General features: G+C 38.8%; 1 pseudogene; it reads left to right on the top strand.

Moving 5' to 3' along the window:
• The first annotated feature begins 23,692 nt into the window (after positions 1 to 23,692).
• Positions 23,693 to 23,792, top strand: LOC114884917 (annotated as a pseudogene).
• The last annotated feature ends 3,150 nt before the right edge of the window (positions 23,793 to 26,942 follow it).

Raw genomic sequence — 26,942 nt, 5'->3', positions numbered from 1 at the left:
GGATGGATGGATGGATGGATGGATGGATGGATGGATGGATGGATGGAAGGATGGATGTGAAGAAACCTTTGGAAAGCCTGTACTGTCCTCTACACAGAGTAAGTTAGTCTTTCTTCCATACAGACCTCCAGTGTGCATTGAGGTTTAATTCCAATTCCACCTCCAGCTCTAGAGAAGACATTCTAGTTTTTCTCTTTCTGTTAAATTAAAAATTTTAAATCTTGAGAATGAGAGATTTTCATCCTAATGCACATGTAAGCAAATGGGATACTGAATACAACCCCATACTCACTGTGAGCCCAGTGTGCTGGGGAGAGATGCCAAAGGAGATTCGATCCAGGCCACCAATAAATTATAATGTCACTAGAGAATCAAGATTTGTATTCAAGAAATAAATCAGAACAAAGCCAGCAAGTACCAAATTGTATGATTTGTACTCAAAGTTATACAAGAATTTGGGAAGATCACAATCATTAATACAGCTGAAGTTGAGATTTCTGTCTCTCACAATTATCTGAAACAATTTGTGGAGATAAACATCTTTGAGCCTGTTGAGAGGGATTGAATATGGCCAACCTAAAGAATTTCTCGAGTTTTCTCCCTTCCATGACAGTATGCCTAGCCTGGCAAACACTTTCTTTTCTTGCTTCTTTCCTTCTTCTCCTTTCTCCACCCCCTTCATTTTCCCCTCTCCCCACTGTCTGTTTCATACTCAGAATTACTACTGATAGTGCAAACTGAATGAGATTATGAAACTCAATGGCAGGAGGCAGGCGCAAGGAAGGCTGGATAAAATCCCAGAAAGACAAATCAAAAGGTAGAGTTTCCAGGAGCTGAGCAGATTCTCTCATTTCTTCATTGGAGAGTGGGGAGTATGCCTCAGACAAGTGTTTCTTTCCTTCTCTGGGTCTCCTGACCATTGTCACAGGACCCTCAAAAGGCATCCTCTTACAAAGGTCCATTCATATTAATTTTATCTGATCCTGGGTCTGCCTAGTATTTAATGACAGATTTGCTGTATCACTGAAAAGCCTCTTTAGTTTAAATCTCTGCCAAAAAGGTTAAGACAATAGCCTATAACAAAAATCTCCCCCCAAATTTTCTGTGGATTGTAGCTATCCTAAGGATATTCGGTATAAACATGAATACTTGAAGAAAACTCATTTGTGACACACAACACTGGTGCTGATATTTTTTTTACTATAAAAAAAAAGCCTTAGATATTTGGTATATCCTTGAACCCAATAATGCCTCTTCTAAAAATTTAGATATAGGGGCTTCCCTGGTGGTGCAGTGGTTGAGAGTCCGCCTGCCGATGCAGGGAACATGGGTTCGTGCCCCGGTCCGGGAGGATCCCACATGCCGCGGAGCGGCTGGGCCCGTGAGCCATGGCTAATGAGCCTGTGCGTCCGGAGCCTGTGCTCCACAACGGGAGAGGCCACAACAGTGAGAGGCCCGCGTGCCGCAAAAAAAAAAAAAAAAAAATTTAGATATAAACATAGATATAGCTATGAGGGGGCTCAACAAAGCTTTGTTTATAGTAATAAAAACTTGGAAACAACTATAGAGAAATGTTTAATCTATACTGTGGGATACTATGCAAAGAAAACGGTGTTATAGAAAAATATCAAAGAAATATTCGTAATACATTACATTAAAAAGTTGGTTTCAAATTAATATAAACTATGATCTCATGTTAATAGGAAATACGATAAAAATTGTAACATTGTAATATTCACCTTCTTCCTCCCTCTACCTCCAAAATGAATCCAGTCTTTGCCTGCCCAGGTTACCAGTACTGCTGCCTCCATGACCCCCAGGCTACCTATACCATCCCCATCAATGACATCTTACCTTAAGAAAAGAGTTCTGTTTTTCTCAAATTCTTTGAGTTTTGTGATGTGTAATCTGGGTAATGGAGAGAGAGACAGAACTAAAGAAGAAGAAAAAGGAGGACTTACATCTAAAAGGCAACTGAATCTACATAATAAAGTGCTAATGTACAGAAAAGATATCTTGAGCTGGGGAAGAGGAAGAGTTTCCTAGGGGATGTAGAACAGCATCAGGGTGTGAGGAAATGGGACAGAAGATGAAAGTTGTGAAAACTTAGTATGGAAATGTATTTGAACCCCTTCATGGTTTTGTAGAAGTGGCAATAAAGAATTAGATTTCTTAAATATTAATTTTGCTTGCTGGACCCAAAACTGCATGAGGGGCTTACATTTATTAGGATTATATTTATATGCACATCCACAAGGAAAAAGAGATGCAGGCTTATCCACTAAGATATTAATATGATGCAAATGACATGGTTTTATTCTTTTTACATATCTCTATTTTCTAAATTCTCTAGCTTTGTGTGCATATATACAGAATTTTTTTCATTTACTTTTCAAGTACCTCTTTGAAGTAGACACCATTATGACAACTATTTCACAGATTAGGAAACTAAGGCATGGAGAGAGAGGTTTGGCAACTTCCCAAAGTCACACAGCCCCGTAGTTGAAGAGTTAGGAAATGACCCCAACCAATCTGACTCCAGAACCAGTGCCCCAAACACTGACACCAACTACATAGCTTCTTATTCTTTTTTATTTTATGAATTTATTTTCAAATGGAATATTTCCATTCTACAACAAAGTATAATAAGGAGACTGAAATAACCAATATTCAGATACCCATCGTGCCACCCTAATAAATCCTAATGTTTTGCCATATTTTCTTTAGATACACGTTTAAAGAAAAAAAATTACAGATACAACTAAAATGTTTGTTTTAGTAGTGAAGACCATATTAATTAAAAGCAATGAAAGGCCAGATAACTAGTAGACTGTATTTATCCATATCCCACTGAAGTCTGCCCACCCTGTAATCAACAACAGGAAGGTCTGAGGATATGGTGACTGACTCTCATTTTCCTAAGGGAGGTGGAATGAGCCAAAGAGAATGTGAGATGGTGGCAATGGGAAGTATTTTTTACCCTAACTTCGGCCCCACTTTGAACGAAGCAACAGCTTATCTTGAATCTGGTGTTTATCATTTCCTTGCATATTTTGTATAATCCTACCACACATGTAGATTTTCATTAAATATAGCATTGTCTGGCCTGCCTTTAGGAATTATATACATAGGGTCATAATGTGCCATCAAAATGTACACAATGGTCAGTATTGGTCCCTCCCTCTCAATCTCAGTCTATTGCCTCTTCAACATGCTTTAATTTTTTTGTCCCTTTTTCTCTCCGTGCTGCATTCTGAGTGAATTCTTCAGTACTGCTTTCCAATTCATTAATTCTCCCTATAAATATTTATATAAAGAAATTTTGTATTTCAAAGACTACAGTTTTTTTCCATTTTCCAGGATTTCTAATTCATCCTTTTTCATTTCAGATTTCATTTCTGTTACTTTTGTTCTACAATGTCTTATTTTCAGTGAATTTTATTTCTTCATTTTTCTCCTTGAATACCTTAAACATTAGTATTAAGGTATTCAAGGTATTCAACTAACTATTCAAGTTAGTTCAAAGTCTTTGTCAGATAAATTAATAAAATAAAATTAATAAATTTAATAAGTTAATCTCATCTATAATGAATTCATGTCTTTCTTACCATTAGATTCCTTTATATGTTTACAGTTATTAATTTGCAGGTTTAGTTTAAATCAAATGGATTTTGTTTTCATTTTCTCTTTCTCCCACTTTGCTGTCCCTCATTCTAAGTCTTGAAGCTGCGTCCACATAGTGCTCCAGACCCCAATCCAGAACGCAACCTCATAAGAATAGTTTAGAAATGCCCTGGGGGGCTTCCCTGGTAGCACAGTGTTTAAGAATCTGCCTGCCAAGGCAGGGGACCGGGTTCGTGTCCTGGTCCAGGAAGATCCCACATGCCATGGAGCAACTAAGCCCGTGTGCAACAACTACTGAGCCTGTGCTCTAGAGCCCACGAGCCACAACTACTGAGCCCGCGAGCCACAACTACTGAAGCCCGTGTGCCTAGAGCCCGTGCTCCACAAGAGAAGCCACCGCAATAAGAAGCCTGTGCACCGCAACGAAGAGTAGCCCCCACTCGCCGCAACTAGAGAAAGCCCACGTGCAGCAATGAAGACCTAATGCAGCCAAAAACAAAATAAATAAATTTATAAAAAAAAAAAAAAGAGAGGGCTTCCCTGGTGGCGCAGTGGTTGAGAGTCCGCCTGCCGATGCAGGGAACACGGGTTCGTGCCCCGGTCCGGGAGGATCCCACATGCCGCGGAGCGGCTGGGCCCGTGAGCCATGGCCGCTGAGCCTGCGCGTCCGGAGCCTGTGCTCCGCAACGGAAGAGGCCACAACAGTGAGAGGCCCGCGTACCGCAAAAAAAAAAAGAAAGAAAAAAGAAATGCCCTTGGGTGATAATTGGGATATTTCCAATAAAGTCACTGAGTCAGCAGGCGGTTCGGTTCGGTTGCTGGTCAAACCATTCAGCTTGGGATGCCCGTCCAACAATCAGCATCTCAAACATGCAAAATCTCTTCTGCAAAATAATGTACACCACTTATGTTAATTCACAAGAGCATCATAATAACTACTCTGCCTCACATACACAATTCAAAGACAGCTACATAATGCCTTTCTGTTTTCCCAACAGAAGTGATACATAATCACATGCTAAGCTGTCCTCTCACCTTTCTGAGTTAGCAACATTTTCTAGTATCTTCCAGTTCACATACTTTTCTTGAATGAACTGGAGTGATGAGCTTTTGGCTCTGGTCTCTCTTTCATATGTGAATCATTAAGCCAGACTCCTGTAATTCTATTGTGTATCTGATGTCTCTTCTTTCCAGCAACTTCAAATTCACCTGTATAAAGCAAAACATCTGGTTGCTGGACATGACTTCACAAGTCTGGTATTCTGGTTACCTTGTCAGTTATCATGAAGACAGCAAGCCATCCCATCATTAGAAGTCTGGCTTCCTCTCCTTTTATTTATTTATTTTTCTTCCCCTCCCCTACCTCTCCTTTTAGATGAACACATAAGAAGAGCCAAAGCCTCTAGTGTATATGAAACCAGTGACATTTGCATTCCCTGCAGGCACACCCTCTTACCTCACTAGCCCTGGCTTTATTGCATCTGAGGATTGAAAACTTGTTTTCAGACTTGATTACAAAATTGTTTCAAAGATGTTATGCTTGAATAAATTGTCTGAAAAGGACTGAAAACCTTCTTAATGGGCACAGTTTTAGCTCCTTCTTCCCCAAGATGCCAAAACATCTTACAAGAAACATGAGAGTTAAGTATATTGTTTGTCATATGGAATCTATCCCATTGCCTTGGAGTTACATCTCATACGTTTTATCTCATGCTAGTGGGTTGCATTTCATTATTTTAATCAGTATGCATCAACCCTGGGGAATATTGGAAAGAAAGAAATTCAAGCACAGCCTTACAGTATAGTGCAGTGTGAGAGAAAGGGCGCAGGATTTGTTTCTTAGCCTCTATGGATCTCAGTTTACTATCCATTCAATCAGGAATGTAGTACTTTTCTCACAGGAGCTGTGACAAATGTATACAAAATCTTTGAAAACTAAAGTGCTAGAGCATTTTTCATCACTGTTTTAATTATAATAAAATTATACAATAATGGCGCAGGAAGGGACCTTGGAAATAAACTAGTTAGGATTTAAGTGATGGGGAAACTGGGGACCAGAGGGATTAAATGACCTACTTGTAGACATACAGCATGTTGGGGGCAACTCAGACTTTGAATCCTTCTCAGATACTCTCACTACTACAAGGGTCATGCAGATAAAAAGAGAGAGAGGCTGGCTGCCAGTTGAGGAATCAGTGGAGTGTACTGGAACTGGACTGTTGGGAACTGGAAATGCATATGCCCCATTCAGAGAAGACAGATAATATTTGTTTCTGGGTAATTTTTTACCATATCACCATGTAGGTCCAAGATTGCCAGATCTTTTAATTATTTCTAGAAAGAAAGATCAGAAATCTAGATTTTTTTTGATATGTAAAACCTCCTAATTTTTAAATGGTATTTCTTTTTTTTTTCTTTTTTTTTTGCGGTACGTGGGGCTCTCACTGCTGTGGCCTCTCCCGTTGCGGAGCACAGGCTACGGACGCGCAGGCTCAGCGGCCATGGCTCACGGGCCCAGCCGCTCCGCGGCATGTGGGATCCTCCCAGACCGGGGCACGAACCCGCATCCCCTGCATCGGCAGGCGGACTCTCAACCACTGCACCACCAGGGAAGCCCTTTAAATGATATTTCAATTTTCTAAATAATGTTGTGTAGGTCAAACAATATCCGAGGGTCAAAATTAGCCCATGATTTACCAATTTGCAACCTGTGGAAATGTCCTAATTCTTTCTCATGGTATCAAAGGCCTTTCGTGATCCAGCCCCTGCTTCCTTCTCAGCTCACTTTCCAACTGTCCTTGCCTGTGCTTAGGCGCCAGCAGCACTGAACAGCTTATATTTCTAGAAACACACCTACTGATTCTAACAAACATGCCCACTGACTGTCACTTGCTCATGTTGTACCTTATGCCTGCAATGAACCTTTCTCACATATTATATCTTATCTTTCTACCGGGAACTAATCTCTGAACAGTCTCCCCACCACAACACCACACAATGTGTTCATCCATTATATTCTTACAATGTCCTGCATGTATTCTTGCATTTACCTCATAGTATGGCAAGTACTTATTTTATGTCTGTTGTTCCAATCAAAATCTCAACTAATGTTGAGAAATTAAACTCTTCATTCTTATTCCAATGTGACCATTGATCACCCTTCCTGAACCTCACTCTGCTTCTTGACTGGTCTTTGACTCAAAGTACTGCTGATCTGCTGAAAGAGATGCTGAAATCTTCTCTCCGTGGATGACTTCATGAGGGACACCCTCTCCAAGGACCCAGGTAACTTTATCTCTTCTTTTGATGGGAGGTTGTGTAAAGCAGTCCACCTCCTGAGCACAGTCCTCCGTTCAGCACCTGAGGCCAGCGTATTCCACTTTCAGGTCCTGCCCTTTTATGTTGTTTTCACTTTTGTTCCTGTCCTATTTGTCCTCCAAAGTAGTGAAGCTTTCCCTAACTGGTACTGGTCACTAAAGCTAACTCTTAGAGCTCTCATCTGATTCACTGCAGTTTGGGATCTCACACAGAACTATGATCCTTCACTGCAACAATGACAGGTCAATGGAGGGAGGAAGTGGAGGGTGAGGTCAACTCCACCTGAATTGTATGGAGCTATGGGGGATGATAGATTGATCAAAGGAAAATCGTGGTGCTGTTAACTGAAGAAAGGTAAATGAATGCCAGACAGACAAATACACAGATAATCACTGCACTAGATCCTCTTAATGCCCAGTCCAAGATTTCTTCCACAGCTCCCTATTATCCCAATCTGAGCGGCTACTTGATTGTCTACCTTCAGATTCTTGATGTTTCATCAGAATAAACTCTGATTTGGGTTGTTTATCATAATAAAGCCTTTTATGTACAGTTGGAAATAATTCACTTTAAATTGGCAGGACCATGGACAGCACCCAAGTTTGCACCATAAATTCTTTTTTTTTAATTTATTTATTTTACTTATTTATTTTTGGCTGTGTTGGGTCTTCGTTGCTGTGCGTGGGCTTCCTCTAGTTGCAGCAAGCAGGGGCTACTCTTCATTGCGGTGCGCGGGCTTCTCATTGCGGGGGCTTCTCTTGTTGTGGCACGCGGGCTTAGTTGCTCCATGGCATGTGGGATCTTCCCGGACCAGGGCTCAAACCTGTGTCCCTTGCATTGGCAGGCAGATTCTTAACCACTGCGCCACCAGGGAAGCCCTAAAGTCTACTCTTTATCATCATAAATTGATCAATAATGGGGTGCGCAAAGACTATGTGTTGCTTGTACCTTTTCAGATCTTGAAAATGTGTATTTATAAGGAAAGCGATTGCACCCTCTGCAGATATTTAGCAAGGTTGGTGGGAAATCCTTCACATTTGACACCCTCTGTGTCCTTGTTTCAAGTGGATTTTGGCACTTACATCTTTGGCCCTGTAAGCATATAAGGGATTTGAACTGCAGAAATGCCTGGTATGATGCTGGATTAAAAATCCAAGACCTGGATTCTGGACCTGTAGCTCCTTCTGTATATATGACTATGGTGTACAGTACTTGTTAGAACTCTGGTGGATACAGAAACCCAACTCAAGGCCACGTAAACACCAAGGTCCATAGATTCTATGGGAGAACTGAATCACCAAGCTGCAGGAGATCAGAAATGCACCTGAGCACCTGGAACAATCAGGGACTCAGGCTCAGTCAGGATGCACCTTTCACCTGGTCTCTGCTCCTCCCAGAATGCTGGCTTTGTTCTCCTTTTTTCAGACTGGTTTTCTCTGCCTTTCTCAGCTCTATATTGTTACATTTACTTATTCACTCAATAGTTGTTGCCTTTCAGCCTGACTGCATGGCAGGCACTGCTCTAGGCACTAGGGAAATAGTAGTGACAAGGAAAATGTCTGCCCTCAGGGAGCTCGTGTTCTCGTGGAGTGGAGAAAGTCACAGAACAAACGAATGTACAAATAATATATAAGGTAGTGTTAACTGCTATGGAGAAAAATAACCAGTATAAGGCGTTAGGGAGTGCTGAGTGGTTGTGGTGGTAGTGGTGGTGTGTGTTATTTTATAAAAGTGGTCAGGGAAAGTGTTCTAATATTTGGTTATATATGAACAAACCATGAAGTTAGGGAGAAAGTAGTAAGAATATTTGGTGGAACAGCAAACACAAAGACTCCTAAGTGGGAACATACTCTTGACATGTTCAAGGACAAGCAAGGGGCCAGTGTGCTAGAGTAGAAGTGGGAGAAAAGAAGAGTGCTAAGAGACACGATCAGAAAGGTAACAATGCCCAAACTATATAAATCCAAGATCGTTGTAAAGATCTGGGTGTTTACTCTGGGATGGAAAGTCACTGGAAAATACTGAGCTGAGAAGTGAAAGGATCGGATTCATGTTTTAGTAGAACCACTCTGGCTGCTGCATGGAGATGAAACTGTAGGGGGGCAAAGTGGAGGCCTGGGGCCTATTTAGGAGGCTATTTCAATAATCTAGATAAGAGATAACGTGGTAGAGTGGGTGAGACATGGTCAGAGGCTGAATATATTCTGAAGGTAGTCAACATGATAGGCTGAAGCACTGGATGTGGAGGTAAAAGAGGAGAGAACCAAAGGTAGCCCAAGATAGAGAGTAGAAGAAGGCTGGACTGAGCCCCAGATGTCTTCAACTGCTGGAGATTGGGAGCTGGGAACAAATCTGCAAAGAAGGCTCACAAGGAATAGTCAGCAAGGTAGGAGGAGAAGCAAGAGACAGTGATATCCCACAAGTCATCTGGAGAAAATGCAGGAGGAGGAATTGATGAACCATGCTAAATGCTGCTGAATGGTGGGGAGAAATGAGGCCTGAGAACTGACTACTGGATAGGACCACAGGGGTCATAGGTGACCTTGATAAGAGCTGTTTCCAGTGAAATAATGGAGACAAATGCTCTAAAAGCTGTACCACTGAAGAGGTGCTGAATTCTCAGTTCTAGTTTTTAAAATCCTAAAGATGGACCCTGATTAATGTGGCTCAGATCAAGCACTCACCTTTAGACCAATAAACTATGGCCAAGGGGAAAGGTAATTTGATGGGTTAGTGGTAGACTGATCAACAGTGGGGGTTCTCAGGCTGTAATGTAGGAACATGGGCACCTAAGATATATGTGCAGATGGAGAAAGGGGGAAGGAAGGAGGAAGGGGAGGTCACCAAGGCTCTCCCCAATATTGGGTCTGTAACTTAAACTTTAATTATAAAATGGGGTTAAAAGTCCCAGTTTTACAGAACTGGTGTCAAAATCAGATCAAAAAAGAGAATGTGATGAATGAGCTCTGCACATACTGTAGCTTCTATACAAGCATGATAGGTTACCACAACAAGCATAATTGGTTACCATCATGATGACAAAATGGAAGTGCAGACCCATGTGGCACATCTTCAGGCATCACTCCCTGGCCACATTGTGCCCCATAAAGGAGCATATATATTTTAAACAACTATAACTGGATGTTCTGGCTAGAAGAACACAACTCTTTTCCCCAAGTTTAAACACTGGGAGCTCTTAGGAAAATGTACTCCTACTAGCTCTCAAAGCAGAAAATTGAAAAACCCATCCCAAGAGTAGCATAAGTCAAAAAAGACAGAAAGACAGAAAGAAAGGAAGGAAGAGAGGAAAGAAGACTGAAGAAAAAGAAAAGAAATGGGAAAAGAAAAAAAAAGAGAAATCATTGGCAAGGAGGGAAAGGGAAGAGGCAGATAAAAGAGGGAAAAAAAGTTGATTTCATTTATATATATTATTTTATTTATATATTATTCTTATATATAAATACATGTGTATATATACATTTATATATGTACATGTGTATATGAATAGATATATGTATATATTCATAAATGTGTGCATAGGTAGAGGGGTATGTAATCTGTCCCACACTGGACTATGAAGAAAAAAGATTAAATTTTATGTCCTCCTCCTAAATCATATAACTGAACAGTAAACTGCTTGTTATACTGCAAAATACTGTGTTTACTAGTAATATAAATCAATAAGAATGAAAGACAATGAAAAGTAAAAAAAATTTAAAAAAATTAAAACTAAAAAAGAAGAAGAAGAAGAATCCCCTATATGCACTGGGGATTTGTCCTTATTCTTTCTTTCTATTTCTGACAAGGCATTTCAAATCTGAAGTCGTTTAAAGATAAAAGAGATCTTGAAGAGCACTAGCTCCAAATGAGCCCAATTACTCCATGACTGTATGTTATGAGCTTAAGGGGGCTTATTAATTCTTTGATATGAATGAGCCCTGTTTTAAGAAAGGTTTGAGGAAACTTCTTTCCTATCCTCAGAGAATTAATAATTTTTAAGAACTGCTAAGACCTGTCTGACTTCTTCTCTGGGAATTGTATTTTACCAAATCAGGAATTCTCTGACAAGTTCAGAACGTGAATATGTTACTCTTTTTCTGTGATATTCTCATCTTCTAAAATGAACCACACGGGGACTTCCCTGGTGGCGCAGTGGTTAAGAATGTGCCTGCCAATGCAGGGGACACAGGTTCAAGCCCCGGCCCAGGAAGATCCCACATGCCACAGGGCAACTAAGCCTGTGCGCCACAACTACTGAGTCTGCATTCTAGAGCCTGCGAGCCACAACTACTGAGCCCACGTGCCCCAACTACTGAAGCCTGCGCGCCTAGACAACGTGTTCCACAACAAAGAGAAGCCACCGCAATGAGAAGCCTGCGCACCGCAACAAAGAGTAGCCCCCACTCACCGTAACTAGAGAAAGCCCGCATGCAGCAACGAAGACCAAACACAGCCAAAAAAGAAAAAAAAAAAAAAAGAACCACACTAATCAAGATAAAAGATATTGAAGTTTTGAAACCTCACACATAAAGTGAGTTAGTATCATATTAGACTTTATTATCTTCTGTGTTTCCTTTATAATCATGCTTATTACTATGTCATCCCTATATACCCAAGAGAGATAAATTCCCATGATGTTTCTCTTTTTTAATATAAATTATCTATACTTCTTCCATAGGGGATACATTTTCCACTTATGACACCTAAAGAACTAATCTCATAAGAGCCTTTAAGACAGAGTAAAATAAAGAATTAAATGGTTAAAATGTCCATACTAGCCAAAACCATTTATAGATTCGATGCAACCCCTATCAAGATTCCAATGGCAGGACTTCCCTGGTGGTGCAGTTGTTAAGAATCCACCTGCTAAAGCAGGGGACACCAATTTGATCCCTGGTCCAGGAAGATCCCACATGCCACGGAGCAACTAAGCCCATGCACCACAACTACTGAGCCTGTGCTCTAGAGCCCGTGAGCCACAACTACTGAGCCTGCATGCCACAACTACTGAAGCCCGCGCACCTAGAGCCCGTGCTCCCAACAAGAGAAGCCTGTGCACCGCAACGAAGAGTAGCCCCTGCTCACAGCGACTAGAGAAAGCCCATGTGCGGCAATGAAGACCCAGAGAAGCTAAAAATAAAAAATTAAATTAAATTAAAAAAAAAATTCCAATGGCAATTTTTACATAAATAGAAAAAAAAATCTTAAAATTCATATGGAACCACAAAAAACCCTGAACAGTCAAAACAATTCTCAGAAAAAAGAACAAAGCTGCAGGCATCACACATCCTGATTTCAAACTATATTACAAAACTATAGTACTCAAAACATTATGGTATTGGCATAAAACAGACACATGAAACAGAATTGAAAGCCCAAAATTAAACCCATGCATGTACAGGCATCTCATACTTGACATGGGAGCCAAGAATACTCAATGGAGAAAAGATAGTCTCTTTAATAGACAGTGTTGGGAAAGCTAAATATTCACATGTAAAAGAATGAAAGTGGACTCCTATCTTTTTTTGTTTGTTTCTTTGTTTGTTTGTTTGTTTTTTGCGGTACGTGGGCCTCTCACTGCTGTGGCCCCTCCCGCTGCGGAGCACAGGCTCCAGACGCGCAGGCCCAGTGGCCATGGCCCATGGGCCCAGCCGCTCCATGGCATGTGGGATCCTCCTGGACCGGGGCACGAACCTGCGTCCCCCACATCGGCAGGCGGACTCCCAACCACTGCGCCACCAGGGAAGCCCGTGGACTCCTATCTTACACCACTCACAAAAATTAACTCTAAATGGATTAAAGACTTGTAAGACCTGAAACCATAAAACTCCTAGAAGAAAACAGGGAAAAAGCTCCTTGACATCGGTCTTGGCGATGATTTTATGGATATGACACCAAAGCACAAGTAATGAAAACAAAAATAAACAAGTGGGACTACATCAAACTAAAAAAGCTTCTGCAAAGCAAAAGAAACAATCAACAAATGAAAAAGCAACCTACAGTATGGGAGAAAATATCTGCAGACAATATATCTGATAAGGGGTTAATACCCAAAATATATAAGGAACTCAATGGCAAAAAAAACAAATAATCCAATTTTAAACGGGCAGAGACCCTGAATAGACATTTTTCCAAAGAAGATATTCAAATGACCAACAGGTACATGAAAAGGTGCTCAATCAACATCACTAATCATCAGGGAAATACAAATAAAAACCACAATGAAATATCGCCTCCTACCTGTTAGGATAACTATTATCAAAAAGACAAGAGATAACAAATGCTGAGGAAGATACAAAGAAAAGGGGATGTAAACTGGTGCAGCCACTATGGAAGACAATATGGAGGTTCCTCAAGAAATTAAAAATATAACTACCATGTGATGCAGCAATACCACTTTTGGGTATGGATCCAACGGAAATGAAATCACTCTCTAAAAGGGATATGTGTACCCCAGATTTACTGCAGCATTATTTACAATAGCCAAAACATGAAAACAAACTAAGTGTCCACCAATGGATGAATAGATAAAGAAAATGTGGTGCATATATGTACATATACAATGGAATATTATTCAGCAATGAGAAAGAAGAAAATCCTGCCACTTGCAAAAACACGAATGAACCTTGAGGGCATTATGTTAAGCAAAGTAAGTCAGAGAAATACAAATAATGTATGATCTCACTTACATATGGAATCTAAAAAAACAAAAAACAAACTGAAATAGAAACAGCAGATTGGTGGTTGCTGGGGTGGTGGGGTGGGGGAAATGGGTGAAGGTAGGTACAAACTTCCAGTTTTAGGATTAATAAATTCTGCGGATGTAATGTACAGCATGGCAACTACAGCTAACAATACTCTATTGTATATTTAAAAGTTGCTCAGAGAGTAGATCTTAAAAGTTCTCAGCCCACACAGAAAGAATTGTAACTATGTGAGGTAATGGATATGTAATCTAACCTTATTGTGGTAATCATTTCACAATATATACAGGTATCAAATCATAACACTGGACACCGTAAACATACACAATGTTGTATGTCAATTATATCTCAATAAAGCTGGAAAAAAAGACTTAAATGTTCTCAAACTGGTATTAAAATTAGTAAAAGTAATTTTCTCTCTCTTAGTTACAGACTAGATTCCCTACACTTTGAAATGCCTCTCTACCCTTTTTCCCAACTCTCACTCAGATTTTAACAGTGTGTGTCACAGGTGTTATTAGTTTGAATTCTTTGCTGCCCCTCCTTCCTGGCCCCTCCCTCTGGAAGGTTATACATCCCTGACCCCTTGACTTCAGGGTTGGTCATGTGACTTGCTTTGGCCATTGAAATATGAGAGAAAGTAATGTGTACAATTTGGGTAGAGCTTTAAGAGTGATCACATGGCTGCCATCTTCTCTTTTCCCTGACCACAAGACCAGCAATGTTCCACCTAGACTGCTCTCTTACTGTGAGTCCTAAAATGAAGACAAATTGGAGCTGAGCTTAAATGGACCCCTGATGGATACACAGCATGAACAAGAAATAAATGTTTATTGCTATAAAGCTCTGAGATTTCAGGGACCATTTGTTACTGCAGCATAACCTAACCTGACAGAAAGTGCTTTATAAATTATTTTACACATTATGTTTATGTAATATAAGTATTACAATAATAGGCAAAAATTATAAGATCTCCAAACTTTCTGGGCTCCTAATTTTCTGGTAGAGTTTTTAAAAATGAGAATAGCAATAAGAGTACGCCAAGTGAGTTGGAAAATTTGTGTTACAAACCAATAGTTCTTAGATTATTTTTCTCCATGAACCACACTGTTAATATTACATTTATTTTAGGTCAATAAAAGGACTCCCCAGGGCTGGAGGGGTCTTGTCATTTTATAAGAGGAACTCTCAGAACACACCTACTAGACCAGACTACTCAAGTGTAGTCTGTGATCTTTTCTTCATCATTCTTCAATGAGATAAGCCCAGGAATAGGAGTGTGTGTTTAGAAGCTGTTATAGCAATTTGACATTACCAGAACATCCAAACTCAAGGTTATTCAAATTGTCTTCTTGAGTGAGGTAATAGAACAGTGTGTGCATTGTCAGAATGATGTGGTGAGTCACATGTGGCACAAGCTGCATACTAAGATTGGTCTTCCACAGATCAGACACACACACACACACACACACACACACACACACAAATCCCGGCTCTTCACCACAGACAATTTGAAAAGTATTGACCCAGAAGCTGCCTGGAAGTCATCAGAACAATCATTGCACTTAGCATGATAAGAAACCTAATACAGGACCTAAACCACACAGAAACACTATAGGCAAAGTTGAACTGTTCTCTTGGGAAAATCCATGGCCATACTAACAATCTTCCTGACATTATCTGTCCCACTGGATATTTATAAAGGCAGACAGTAGTAATAACATTTCTTAATTACCCACTGTGTGTGGAACACTGTACAATTCTCAGGTTATGAAATACTGTGTCACAGAATGCAGAATACATTTTCTCTTAGAAGCAATTTTACTAATGGTGGGGAGAATCCTAGCCAGCTGATTCACTTTGCTATAAAGCAGAAACTAACACACGTTGTAAAGCAATTACCCTCCAAAAAAGATGTTAAAAAAAAAAAAAGTTGACTTGATCTAAGAAGTAGCTGAACTCTATAATTTTTTATACTAATTTAACTTGTGGGTCTCTAGAACAGAAATTAAGGTGATAGGGTAAGAAGGAGAGGAAAGAGAAATTGTTAAACTATGGTAAACTTTTCTTTTAGATTCTCTCACCTTCTTTTATTATCTTCTATCTCTCCATGCCTTCTCAGCCAACCCTCTCTCCTCTTATGTTCCCCTAGTCTTCCAAAACATACCACTCATCAAAATTCTTTCATTCCCTTTCCTTCAGTGTAGGCAATTTCAAGTATTAAGGAAATAAGTAGATTGGATTATTTTACACTTAGGTGTAGATGACTAATGGCCTCTTAAACCTTCTAGAGGTATCTATCTTTTTTAGAGAATATGCTTATTTTAACTCAAACCTCAAAGGAGAAGTAAAAGGAAATGAAAAGAATATGTTTGGGAAAACACAGGAAACTATTCTAGGTCAAGGAGGCAGGATGACTCTTGTCCGAGTTACCTCCTGCCAATCACTTCCTCCTTTTCACAATTTTCCCCCTTTTTCTATTTCTTACATAGAATCCCCAAGTTCTTTTCATACTGACTCTCAACACTAAAAATGGAGGCAGTCATTGGTAAAAAGGAATCATTTGTACATGAGGTATAAGGCAAGGACAGTTTGCATGAGTGAGAACTGAGGGAGGAAATACACAAATAGTTGGAAGAGAAAATATCTGGAACACCATAGATGTTGAAAGCTGAAATCAGAGACCTTAGAGATTATCTGACCCAGTATATCCCTGAAAGACAGCAGGCCCTGGGCTCAGAGTCTTCAATAGGCAATGATCTCTTTGTAGCATTTAAATTAAAACAAATTGTTTCGTTTTCACTCTTTTTTATTTTTACCACGATCTTGGAAGGTGGTGTTGCTTTTCAATTTGTGATAGTGATAATTTTCTTTTAAAATACATTAATTTAGGAAAAATAAAATTAGTTCAAGGAAAATCTTAGGTAAATAGTATAAGTGGTACATAGATGTGGAAAAGAATTATGAAGGTGGTATGCAGAATCTTGAAGCTGAGGAAACAGTGATCTAGCCTGAATGAACTTCACACTTGAATTTAAAACTGAGGAGAGAGATATGCATGCATATGGGGGGGAAAGGGGCAGGGGTGACCCAGAAATGTTATTAAGATAACACACAAACCTGTCTTCTGTAGGTGGTGTAGTTAAATTCCTCCAAACAGCCCCATGTGCAGAAACTATAAAGGAATGTTAGAGCTTATAAGCTACAGTGACACATCACTTAGGAACCTCTGTTATATTTGCACACTCATCCTACAGCATTACCAGAATCAAGGCATCTTTTTACCTCTTCCTCCTATGAGACAACCCTTAGGGATTTCCCACTATTTACAGATTTTCAGCACACATTTCTATTTGTGGCCAGAAAAAGCATAATCCTATAAGAATAATACAGGAAGTTTACACATGATATTGTATATATTTTTAGTCTAAATAACAATAATAAACAACAATTCAGCAGGATTTGGCTTAATTCAGGTGTTGCCAATAACTATGGGCATACGGTATGAATTTATACTGAGTCAGTGTGTAAGAGTTTTAACCATTCATGTAAAATAGCTTTGGTTGAGCTCAACAAAGGTTTATTAAAAGCCAAAATATGTTCCAGGAATTGTGCTAGGTGTTGAGGAATCATGATCAAAAAGACTCAGTCACTGCCTCCAAGGCATCCACAGTTGTACAAATGAAATATGAGCCATGCTATATTCACGACATTTTCCATAGTTCATAAAACAGTTTCACTTTGGATTACTTAATACTTACAGAAGCACTGTGATGTAAAAGATATTACTGTTATCCCCACTTTACAAACAAGGAAACTAAAACATAGTCAAGTTGACTTGCCCAAGGTTGATAACAGCACTATCAGTAAGCAACAGAGAAAAGTCTTGAACCCAAGAATCCTGCTTCCAAATCAGTGCTTTTCCAGCAATACCAGCCACCTGAAATTATTTCTCTCACATTTCTGCTTCTGGCTGTAATGAAGCAACATGTGCTCCTGTTGAGAACAACTTGAAAAGCCATAAAAAAAATACAAAAATGAAATCTATTTAAAGGCAGTAAGTCTATTTGACATCATTAGAAAATTGCCTTAGCAGCCACAATTTTAGAGTACAAGATCAGAGAGATGAGGGAACCCCAAGAATGTGGTCTACCAGCCAGAAAAACTGTGTAGAAAAACAATGAACCCAAAAGCTAGTTCTACTTGGGGGGGATTGATAAATTCACAAGTTCCTACCCAGACTGATCAAGAAAAATATGAAGAGAAGACACAAATTACCAACATGAGGAGTGAAAGAGAGGACGTCACGACAGACCTAAAAGATTAAGGATATAAGGATATATTATGAACAACTATTATTGTGATAACATAGATGAAATGGACACATTCATTGAAAGACATATATTATCAAAAATTGACCCAAGGGGCTTCCCTGGTGGCGCAGTGGTTGAGGGTCCGCCTACCATGCAGGGGATGCGGGTTCGTGCCCCAGTCTGGGAGGATCCCACATGCCGTGGAGCGGCTGGGCCCGTGAGCCATGGCCGCTGAGCCTGCGCATCTGGAGCCTGCGCTCCGCAACGGGAGAGGGCACAACAGTGAGAGGCCCGCGTACCGGAAAAAAAAAAAAAAAAAATTGACCCAAGAAGAAATAGAAAACTTGAACAGCCCAATTTCAATTAAAGAAATTGAATTCATAGTTAACAGCTTCCACGAAGAAACTCCAGGCCTAGAAGACTTCACTGGTGAATTCCATCCAACATTTAAGGAAAAAGTAATACCAATCCAAACACATATTTTTGAGAAAATAGAAAAGATAGAAACACTAAATCATTTTATGAGGCCAGGATTACCCTGATTCCAAAGACTGACAAAGACATTAAAAGAAAATAGACTTACAGATTATCCCTCATAACATAGATGTATAACTTCTTAACAAAATATTATCAAATTTAATCTAACAATATATATTTATTATATTGGATAATATATATCCAATAGGGATAATACGTCATGACAGAAGGGGTTATCCTGGGGATATGTGTTGGTGTATCATTCAGGGTCTAACCAGTAGAGAGAAATCACACAGTAATTTAAATGGGGAAAGTTTGATTTAAAAAAAAATCACTAATTCAACAGGGGAGCAACTATAAATATATAAAGAGAATGCTAAAGAATAAACTAGCCCTGACAACAGTTCCCAAGGATGGACAAATTTAGAAGGTCCTTTCCCCAAGGCTGGGATGCAGACCCAAGTTGGAGAATATATAGTTATAGCCTACTCGACAGTGAAAAAGTTCTCTGGGTTGCCCAGGCAAGAACTGGTCCACAGTTACCAGGCAAGCAAGAAACACCCTCCCAAGGTTCAGATGGGCCAAAGCTGGTATGTGGGCATGAGGAGGGAGTTCGGCATTAGGAGCCCAGTCACTAAAAGGGCAGCACGAGGCCTGGACCATGAAGTGTCTGCCCTGGGCCAGAGTAGGATCTAAGACAAAAACAAACACGTTCTTTGAAAGAGAACATAAAATAAAGATACTTCCAGACAAAGACAGTTCATTGCCATGAGACCAACACCACAAGAACTATTAAAGGGAATTCTTCAGGAAAATGAAAAATGATCCCAAGCCAAAATACAGAATGCAGAAAGGAATTAAGAGCACCAAAAAAGGTAAATACATGAGTAAACCTAAATGAATATTGACTATATGAAAAAAATACTAGTATTACTACTATTAATTCTGTCTTGTGGGGTTTTTATGTAAAATTAAAAATGCATGACAACATAAACATCAAATGTAAACAGAGTTAATATGTTCTAAGGTCTTATTATGTGGGAAGTGCTAATTTATATTACACACTAATAACTCAAGAATGGATGTAGTAATCTCTAGTATAACCACTAAAGGAACAAAGATTGTATACCAACAAGTTGATTGGAATGATAAAAAATACTTGATTATACATACATATACACATATATCTATTCTTTTTCAGATTCTTTTCCATTATAGTTTATTAGAAGATGCTGAATATAGTTCACTGTGCTATACAGTAAATCCTTGTTGGTTATCTATTTTATATATAGTGGTGTGTATATGTTAATTCCAAACTCCTAATTTATCCCTCTCCCTGCCCTTTCCCCTTTGGTAACCATAAGTTTGTTTTCTATGTCTGTGGGTCTATTTCTGTTTTGTATACATGTTCATTTGTATCTTTTTTTTGGCTGTGCCGCGCACCTTGTGGGATCTCAGTTCCCTGACCAGGGATGGAACCCAGGTCTTCAGCAGTGAAAGCATGGAGTCCTAACCACTGGACCACCAGGGAATTCCCGTCATTTGTATCATTTTTTATAATTCCACATATAAGCGATATCATATTTGTCTTTCTCTGTCTGGCTCACTTCACTTAGTATGATAATCTCTAGGTCCATCTAGTTGCTGCAAATGGCATTATTTCATTCCTTTTTTTATGGCTGAGTAATATTCCATTGTGTGCGTATACCACATCTTCTTTATCCACTCATCTGTCAATGGACATTTAGGTTGCTTCCATGTCTTGGCTATTGTAAATAGTGCTGCAATGAACATTGGGGTGCATTATCTTTTCAAATTATGGTTTTCTCCAGATATATGCCCAGGAGTGGGATTGCAGGATCGTATCATAGCTCTATTTTTAGTTTTTTGAGGAACCTCCATAGCAGCTGTAGGGAGCTTGTTAAATTAACTATGGGTTTATTCACACAGTATAATATTCCGTAGCAGTTCAAAGGAATGAGGAAGATTTCTTTACAATAAGACCTACACAAAGGAATATTGAACAGAAAAAGGAATGAGGAAGATCTCTGTACGTAACACTGAGTGAGCACCAGGATAAATGAAAAAAAGTGAGGCCTAGAACAGGGCTTGTAAAATGTCACTTTTGTGTAATAAAGGGAAGGAGAATGTAAATATAAATATTTCTTTCTATTTCCTAAAAAGAAGCAACTAAAGGATAAACCAAACAGTAAGAGATATCTGCTAATTGTTACATATGGTGGGAGGTAGGGGAGTAAAGAAAGAAAGGAGATGGAGAATTCTCTGTGCTGTTTTACAGTTTTGACTGAACGATGTAAAAGTTTTTACATATCTTAAAAATCACTGAATTTTTAAAAACCAATTTCTAAAATTTGAAAACCACTTCCCTGGCGGTCCAGTGGTTAAGACCCTGAGCTTCCACTGCAGGGGCAACGGGTTCGATCCCTGGTGGGGGAACTAAGATCATGCATGCCACGCAGTGTGGCCAAAAAATAAAAATATAAAAAAAATTGACACCAAATGGAAACCTATAATTCTAACTGTATATCAAATTGATGGCATAAATACACAGGGCAAATAATTATTTCAAGTGACTTTTTTAAATTCAATTTTTTTATTCAGGTAAAATTCACATAACATACAATTAACCATTTTAAAGTGTACAGTTCAGTGGCATTTGGTGCATTCACAGTGTTGTGCTGTTTTATTATTTTTGACTCTTAGGTCGTTTTCCTTGTAATTCTACCCATGGTTTTTTTTTTCCTTCTAGTTTTGTTGAGGTATAATTGACATACAGCACTGTATAAGTTTAAGGTGTAGAGCATCATGATTTGACTTACATACATCATGAAATGATGACTACAATAAGTTTAGTGAACATCCATCATCTCATAGAGATGCAACATTAAAGAAATAGAAAAAGATTCTTTCCTTATCATGAGAACTCTTAGGGTTTACTCTCTTAACAACTTTCACATATAACACACAGATGTGTTCATTATATTTATCATATTGTACTTATTTATCTTATAACTGGAAGTTTGTACATTTTGACCACCTTCATCCAATTCCTTTTCCCCCACCCCCAATGACCACAAATCTGATCTTTTTTTGTATGAGTCTGTCTGTTTGTTTTTGAAGTATGATTGACCTACGACACTACATTAGTTCCTGGCACCCAACATAATAAATCGATATTTCTATACATTTCAAAATGATCACCATGATAAGAATAGTTATCATCTGTCACTAAAGATATTACATAATTATTGACTATATTCCTCACACTATACATTTCATACCTGTGACATTTAATTTGTAACTTAAAGTTTGTACCTCCTAATCTCCCTCATCTATTTCTCTCATCCCATCCCCCCAACCTGAGGAAACATCTGTTTATTCTCTGTATCTATGACTCTGTTTCTCTTTAGTTATGTTTGTTGAGTGACTTTCAAACACAGAAATTTGACTATATATCCCTTGTGGTATATATCTGGGTGACAAAAGAACTACAAAGAATTCTTAAGCTGCATTCAGTGGTCTTATTATTAGAAGTAATATTGATACTTTTTAAAAACTATTATATATACATTATAGGATTAGGAAATAAATACTTCAATTAATGTCTTTGGGAACCACGATTTTCGAAGTAAAGAGAAAATTGATATGAGTAAAATCAAAGAAGTTTAATCAAAACTCTGTAATCTTAAACTTGAATTGATTCACACCCATTAGGATACCTACTATTAAGATAACAAGTATTGATGAGGATGTGGAGAAACTGGAACCCTTGTGCTTTGCTGGTTGGAATGTAAAATGGTGCAACCAATTTAAAAAATGGTATGGCAGTTCCTCAAAATATTAAACATAGAATTACCATATGATCCAGCAATTCCACTTCCAGATATATACACAGAAGAATTGAAAACAGGGACTCGAACAGGTATTTATACACCCATTATCGCAGCAGCATTATTCACAACGGCCAAAATTTGGAAAAAACCCAAGTGTTCATCAACGAATGAATGGATAAACAATATGTGGTATATACATCAATGTATACGTAATTCACCCTTAAAAAGTAAGAAATTACATGCCACAACATGGATGACCCTTGAGGACATTATGCTAAGTGAAATAAACCAGCCGCATAAGGGAAAATATCCATAAATATAGTAAGTAGAATGGTGGTTTCCAGGAGCTGGAGGAAAAGGGAGTGGGGAGTTAGTGTCTAATGGGTACAAAGTTTCAGTTTAGGAAGATGAGAAAGCCCTGGAGACAGATGGTGGTGATGCTTGCCGAACAATGTGAATGTACTTAATGTCACAAACTCATACATTTAAAAATTGCTTACGTGGTAAAATTAATTATGAATATTTTACAATAATAAAACAACTGTACAGGAAACATCAGTATGAACTCATTATATATTTGTCTCTTACCATGAAATATGTATTTCTGAGGGCTGCCCACTAAAAAGGTCTAGAAGCATTGACAACCTAGTAGCAATGAGCACCCCCATCACCAAGATCATAGCTTCTAAATACTATTCTCCACCAAGAGGAACCCGGACTCTTTTGAGAAATGGCTGATTCTAGCTCCAGGGCAAGAAATCTAAGAGATGGCCTTGGGACATCTTGCTGACCCAGAAAATAAGGACACTACTGAAGACAAATAGTTCTGTCAAAAGGACACAGGAGTCAAAATGAAGGGGCTCCCATTGACCAAAGATGGGACAATTTGAGCAAGGAAAAGAATCATGATTATAACTGACTGAAACACATAAAACCATCCACAACCCATAAATCCATGTGTTCATAATAATACTAACAAAAAATAAAAACACAAAACCTCATCAATCACCATTGGATGTTTCTAGTGTACCAATTCATTACTGAGAAAACCAATAAAGGGAGGAAATTAAGCACGAATCCTGCCTTTTCCGTACAAACTCTATTTCAGGGTAACCAAACAGTTGATGAGGTAGAAATTCTTTTTACGGAAGAATCTCAGCAAATGTGTTCAGAAGGAATGATAGAATTAGAATGAATTAAACAAAATGGTATTAAGCAACCATCACCAACAGATGCCAAAACAATATTCAAAAGGGTTGATGGGTGAATTTATCACGGATGAATCAGGCTGGCAACATCAGAATCCACTGTTCAATCTTAGCATTGCTAAACATCAAACCTCCAGATCTAATCACCAGCTTAGAGGAAAGAGTGGAGGTAGAGAAACAAATTAATTGCCACCATGAAGACACACATACACTAAAATTGGAATGATACAGAGAAGATTAGCATGGCCGCTTTGCAAGGATAACACACAAATTCATGAAGCGTTCCATATTTTAAAAAAGAAAGGAAAAAAAGAAAGAAACAACCAGACAAATCCAGAATATGGGGAATTTTGTAGGACAAATGACCCCTGAACAAATGAGATGAGGAGCATCTGTTGTAGAATAAAAGAGACTATGCAAAATTAACAACCCAGTGTAATGTGTGGACTCATTTGGATCTTGGTTTCCAGAGCACTGTCCTCTGTGTTTCTGGTTGGAACTTGCCCTGTGGGCCTTCTTGGTTGAAATCTGCTGCTGTGAAGATATGTTTCTGTCCTTTCCTTTACTTTGTTAGAGCCAGAGCCAATGGGCATCTACCCACAGCCTCCGTCTCACCTCAGCTATCGCTAAGTAACAAATAAGTGAGTCTCTCTGCATGAGGCCAGTTCACATGGTTTCCCCCCCAGACTCTAAGAAGAGTCCCCTCATCCTGCCATGACCATTCTGTGACTCTCAGCTCAGCACCCCTGCCACCAGGAACAGAGAGTGGTTGAGAATTGAAATCTCAGAGCCTCTTGCTGCCTGATCACACTGTCCTGCCACATTTGCACTGATGTAGTTGCACCCCAGGTTGGTAAAGGACAGCCTGGGAAGCAGCCTCATAATAGGGAGTAGGGGACAGCTGCTACCCCCTTTTCTCTAACATACACCCCCTTCCTGGATGAAGTCTGCCTGGAGAGAAAACAGGATCAACATCTCTCCTTCTCTCTGTTTCTTCCTCCCACCATTCCCTTGACTAGAAAGTGGTAAGTTTTTCTTCTAATTCCCCTATGTCTTAACCTCCTGCTCCAGTAGAGTGACAGCTGCCATAGATAGAAGGGTATCGTTCCTACACTACAGGAAAATTCTGTGAACTGGATCTTTTGATATTCTAGTGGGGAGATGAAGGAATATGGAACATTCTTTCTCACAATTATTATTATTAATATTATTATTATAATATATAATGCAGAAGTGTAATGTTAGTACATTTTTATTTCCTTTAAATTCCTTCTATAACAAATCCTAATCTCCTAAGCATATGAACACCTTGGCCTAGCAGGGCAAAGAACATATGTTCAGAAAGGAAAACGAAAAAAGCACATTAATAACTTTCATATCACCACTCTTATACACATGCGCACACACACACAGAGACTTACTTGGAATTATAATATGCATAGTTTAAGTTTTATCTTTTTAGGTTTAAAAATAATAAATGACTGCATCTTCATTGTAAAAAGCAACCCACCCACTGTTTATTAATTTTGCTATCTCAAAACATAGTTGTATGTGTGTGTTTACCATTTTCCCATGTAATTTAATATTCTGCTAAAATATGCTTTTTAATCCCTGAGTGGTGTTCCATTGTCCAGTGTATTTTTACACACTTAATCAATCTTTAGCCAATCCACTATACTAGACAGTTAAGTTGTTTCCAACTGAGTTGGGATGAACAGCCCTGTAGTATTATTTTGGTATAAACTTCTAGAAGTAGACTGGTTGAATTAAAGAATATAAACACTTTTGATGGAAAGATTACAAAATGCCTAATTATCCTTAGAAAAATCATAGCATTTTCCAGGTCCACCAGCAGTGTGTGACACTGCCCACTTTTCCTTACCTTCTCTAAGTTTATAATTAAAATGTTAAAACTGTAAATTTTATAATTGTGAATTTAAAAATATTTTATGCTATTATATACAATGGAATATTACTCAGCCGTAAAAAGGAACGAAATTGAGTTATTTGTAGTGAGGTGGATGGACCTAGAATCTGTCATACAGAGTGAAGTAAGGCAGAAAGTGAAAAACAAATACCGTATGCTAATGCATATATATGGAATTTTAAAAAGTGGTACTGATGAAGTTAGTGGCAGGGCAGGAATAAAGACACAGACGTAGAGAACAGACTTGAGGGCGTGGGGGGGAAGGGGAAGCTGAGATGAAGTGAGAGAGTAGCATTGACATATATACACTACCAAATGTAAAATGGATGGCTAGTGGGAAGCAGCTGCAAAGCACAGGGAGATCAGCTTGGTGCTTTGTGATGACCTAGAGGGGTGGGATAGGTAGGGTGGGAGGGAGGCTCAAGAGGGAGGGGATATGGGGATATATGTATACATGTAGCTGATTCACTTTGTTGTACAGCAGAAACTAACACAACATTGTAAAGCATTTATACTCCAATAAAGATGCGAAAAAATAAAATATTTTATGTTAAAATATCTTTGTTCAGTTGGTAAACAAATATTGGTTTAAATGTTCATTTCTTTGAGTACTAGTGAGATTGAAAATTTTTTCATATGTTTCAAATACATATTGACCATTTGTATTACTTTAAATGATATCTTCAGATGAGAAAATTGAGGTTCAGAGAGATTAAATGACTTGTTCAAGGACACACAGCTTCTACGAAGCAGATAACTTATTTTTTTCATGTTTTAAAATGAAACGGAATTGCTCTTCAGTTTGTCAGAGTAAGCAATAAAGCCTATGGGGCAAAGTTCTGTTGAATCCAAGAGTTCAAGGTTATCTAACTAACATGTAAGTCTCTTCAGTCAAATCATCTTTATAAAATATTGCTTGGAGAACTATTGTGAAGATTTAATGAATTACAGTTCTTTTACTCCATAATTTTTAATTCCAAGAGAAATCCAAATCAAGATTGGAAGATAAAAAAGAGATTGCTAAAAAGGGCATCTGAATATGCTGACAGCATCCTTCTTACCATCTATCAGTCATGAATGGCTGCACAGCTGTAGACGCTGAAGGAGACTCTGGTACCCATGACCTCCTTCTCCCCATTACCACAGCCTGAGGACAAAGCATCCAACTGCATATGTTTTATGGTGGTAGAATGCAACCAGCATATTATTTTGAGAGATGCTCAGAAGCTGATGCCTTACTTTTTGTTTCTGAATGCCCCTTTCCATTTCTATCCCAATTAATATATAAGGCCAGGTTGTCACCTGCTCATTTAACCTTGTGTGGCAAAGTTGAAGTCTCCTTTCTTTAATTACTAACAAGAGAGTCCATGAGTTAACAATTTAAAAGGGGGGGTGGGGAACAATAACAATAAAGGAAATGGCATAGTTACTTAAATGGCAGAAAGAAAGGAAGGAAGGGAGGGAGGGAGGGAAGGAGGAAGGAAGGGAGGGAGGGAGGATAAGAGCAAGCAAGCGCA

This window comes from Monodon monoceros, unplaced genomic scaffold (assembly GCF_005190385.1).
Source record: "Monodon monoceros isolate NGI ecotype Baffin Bay Population unplaced genomic scaffold, NGI_Narwhal_1 Super_Scaffold_5, whole genome shotgun sequence".
NCBI classification, from domain to species: domain Eukaryota; kingdom Metazoa; phylum Chordata; class Mammalia; order Artiodactyla; family Monodontidae; genus Monodon; species Monodon monoceros.
The sequence above is the reverse complement of the archived record's forward strand: the minus strand, read 5'-3'. Positions and strand labels throughout refer to the sequence as shown.